We start from the raw sequence: 4,083 nt of genomic DNA, 5'->3' as shown, positions 1-4,083 counted from the left end.
TTATAAAAACTAAAAGTTTTAAAATCTTTCAAAATCTTGTGCCCAACGTCTTATGCAATATGCATATTAAAAAACATCAGCATGAGTAATGAACGAAATAATAATAATAATAATAATAATAATAATAATAATAATAATAATAATAATAATAATAATAATAATAATAAAATAATAATAATAATAATAATAAATAAAATATAAAAAATAAATTTAGTAAGTTTTTTAATATTACAAAGTAAATTACAAACTTCTCAATTATGTCAATAAATGTTTCATTTTCTAAGAAACGTGCATGTTTTGTATTTATATATATATTTTGAGTAGGTGGCATTATTTTTCTTGATAATCTCAACGCCAACTTGTTGACAAAAGAGTGAGTTGCCATTAATGTACAAAACAGATGAGTCCCCATTCATACATCTTGTCATTCTTTTACTACTTTTGGCAAATTCATTTAAAGATAGGGAGAAGATATTCCAATATTTCATTTTCAACAAATTTCTATTTGACTTTAAAAGTTCTAATATAATTTTCTTTATAAAAATATCATAACATTCAACTTATACTTTAAATTTTCAGGTACTTCCGTCTCGTTTTTCATAAGCATGTACAATTGATTCTTATGAACTACCAAAAAAACCAAATAACTATACACTACATTTTTTTAAACTGAACAAATGCAAAGAAATTTGAAATATTATAATGATACTAGAAATATGAGACTAATTCAAGGTCATCATGGAGGATGTCAAAATGTTGGAACGTTTTTAGTAAGTAATTAAGGAACTGTAATCAATATTAACATGTGGAAGACTTTCGTTCAACGTTTAACGGTTTTCAAACATGATTGGTTTTTGGTTCACTTTCCATTTTTGTTATGTGCTTTATTGCTAATTACGTGTCAGTTATTTTAAGTTTGTTCGGTTTTCGCACTTATTATTAGATCTCACAATTTATTAGACATTTTTGTCATTAAAAAATTATGTATAAAACAAATACTATTAAATGTTTCCAAACTAGGAGTTGGTGGATCTACTTTAGAGTTTAGACGCCTTCGAAACAAAAAAAAAACTCAATGATATCCTTGTAAACTTGCAGGGTTTAAGGACTATATAAGCTTAGAAAATCACACTCCATCGAATTGCTACGTTATATATATATATCAACATCCTTTAATAGAAATCAACAAAATTGCTACGTTATATATATATATATATATATATATATATATATATATATATATATATATATATATATATATATCAACATCCTTTAATAGAAATCAACAAATTTTAGTGGTCTTCTTACAACAGCGCAGAATTGTAATCTACCTCTTCTTCTACTTGTCAACAAAATAAAGTATTTTAATGTTTAAAAAACAAACAACATCGGACCAAATATTTAGTAGTCGTCATTAAAAGATTACGTAGACATTTAATTAATTTAATTTAATTAACTATTTATCTAACCAATCTAACTAATATTTCTACTTGAACAATTGTTCTTTGACATAGAGATTCACAATCCAATGAAAACCCAAGCACAGTTGCATAGAATTACGATATTAGAAAATATATTAAAATATCTTTTTCTCTTGGTGCAAGTGGATGATTCTTGGAAACAAAGCAAATGAGCTGGTGAAACATGATTGAACCCCGCAATCTTCTTTATCTTACACAAACTGAAACCACCATTACTTCCTTCTTTAACATCTGCAACTCAACCATATTAATTGCTCAAAAATGTAAAAAAGAACAAAGAAGAAAAGGAAATTTCTAAAATATACTTAAAAAGAAAACTTCAAGAACCATCATCAACTAAACCCCACAATAGAAAAGATCACAGTAATATTACAACATAACAACAAAGTAAATAAACCCTAATCCTACTTAAAAGTAGAAAAAGAAAAGAAAGAGAAAAAAAACGAAATAAAGATTCTACCTTTTTTTAGTTTCTACTCTATTCTTCTACCAAAGAGGAAGTTGCTTTGAGAATAGCTAGAAATTAGATGGGGGAGGACGTGGGGGTGTAGCCCAAAACATATCTTGATGCATTTGACCATTTGGTAATATCTTAGGGGGTTGATTGTAAATTGGCATTGAGGAAGATGGTATGTTGTCTGTCTGAGGAGCACCCCCTCCAGATTTAGGACTGTTTCCAGAATTTACCCCTTGTGTTTGCTGTAATTGCATTTCACTACCTTCACCTGTACCTCCTCCGTCATCTTCCAATGGCAGCCTCTCATAAGTCGCATTCGTGAAGGTGGCTGCAATCACCATAACTGGACCAGACGCCACAAGTTGGCCCACCACCGTCCCACCCACAACCTGACCTTGTCCGCCAGCTAAATACACTGTTAGCCCGGTGGCCCCCGGCGGAGATGGTGCGGGGAGGAATGCACCCGAGAGCGATAGAATCTCAAACCTCCCTTGGAGACTTAACACACCGCCTGGTGCCGCCGGTTGTCGGAGGGTGACGTTGGTTACGATGCCAGTGCCGCTTAATACCGAAACGCCACGGTGGCGCCGCTGTGCGAATGTTGCTATACACTCGGAAATGTCACTACCACTGCTGATTTCCAATACGTGGCTCCGGAGAGCGTTGGGGCTCTCTTTAGTGATCACAATGGGTGGTTTCGGCTTGTTCTTTGAACCAGGTGGTCTCCCTCTCGGCCGCCGACCACCGCCAGAGCTCGTCGGTTCCGAGATCTCCAACGACCCTCCACCCCCGACATTATTATGTTCCTGGTCTTCAAACTCTTCATCATTTTCATCGTGATCATCATTCATGGGGATATGGTTATGGTTCTTGTTCGAATTGCTTCCTGTACTATTCGTCGCATTTTCCAAGAACTCTTGCTCCATCCTAACCTGCCCAACCCTGTTCAACCGCGGCTTCTCCTCCTCCGCCGTGTCCCTCAAGTGTAGCGACGGAGGTTGTCCCGAAGATGCCATCTGATGATTCAACCCTACATTTCCAGCCCACCATCGATTCGCCATGGTCCAACAAGCGAAAATATCAACAGAAAATAAAAACAACTTCTTGAAAACAATATCTCTTACAAGATATATCCAACTTGTCTGATAGCTACCTACAGAAATTTAAAGATCCACTACGTAGATAGAATCCAAAGAAAACAAAACGATAACCTTTATCCACTTGCTGAACCCATTTGCATGAAAACCCTAATCCTCAAAATCTCCAGATCTGTCCAACTGTACTCTACACCCAAAAATAAACCCAACAACTTGAAACACCAAACCCAAAACTTGTACACAAATCAGGCAAGATGCAATCTTTCAAACCTGTACGCAAAAACTTTAAGCCACCTGTATAGTACGAGAAGCTAGAGAGAGAAAGAAGAATAGGGTATATCTGTCTTGAGGTGAAACTAGGGTTTGAGGTGAAGAAAGAGAAAGAGAGTGTGAGTGGGGTGTACGTTTTAACAGAGAGATTGACAGAAAAAGGAAAGCAAGTAGGATTTAGGAATGGCGGTTTCAGAAGAAAAAAAGGGTTTTGATGAGAGAGTTGATGTTATCCTTTGGGGTGGTGAAAAGTAGTAAGCCAATAGGGCATCGGGGAACACACAGAGTACAGCTGGTGAGATATGGTAATTTTTGACATGTTATGGTGTTTACGCGTTGCAAATTGAGCAAACTCTTGGCTTCATATTGACTGGTCTTATTATTCGTTTTTTGACCAAATAATCTCCTATTTTCTTGCCTTCCCAATAAACAATTTGATAAAGTTTTTGAGTTGGCAAAAATGTTATTATTGTAATATAAATAAAAGAATAAAAAAATGGAAGATTTAGGTTCTTTTTGAAGCAAAAGAAGTACAACGGCTTTGTAATTTAATATGAAATGAATGTTTCATAGTTAAGAAAACATCTGAATATAGTAATAAAAGAAATTAAAATAATAAGGGATAGTGAAGTCAATCTTGTCTACTGTTTTCACACTATTTGACAATAATATATATGCTGACCGCATTTGGATACATATTTATAAAATATTACTTATATTCTAACGTTAATTTTCTAAATATCATGGCGTAGCCGAATTTTTAGTTACAACGTTAGTT

General features: G+C 34.2%; 1 pseudogene across 1 annotated transcript; it reads right to left on the bottom strand.

Annotated features, from left to right (window-relative positions):
- Positions 1–1,388: 1,388 nt before the first annotated feature.
- On the bottom strand, positions 1,389–3,619 carry LOC145072582 (AT-hook motif nuclear-localized protein 20 pseudogene; annotated as a pseudogene). The gene is made up of 2 exons (XR_013691073.1): positions 1,942–3,619; positions 1,389–1,712 (listed from the first exon to the last, which is right to left on the bottom strand). The product of XR_013691073.1 is annotated as an AT-hook motif nuclear-localized protein 20 pseudogene (transcript).
- Positions 3,620–4,083: the final 464 nt, after the last annotated feature.

This window comes from Lactuca serriola, chromosome 9 (assembly GCF_051521515.1).
Source record: "Lactuca serriola cultivar US96UC23 chromosome 9, Lser_US96UC23_V15, whole genome shotgun sequence".
NCBI classification, from domain to species: Eukaryota; Viridiplantae; Streptophyta; class Magnoliopsida; order Asterales; family Asteraceae; genus Lactuca; species Lactuca serriola.
Note: the sequence above shows the minus strand (reverse complement) of the source record. Positions and strands in the feature narration are given on the sequence as shown.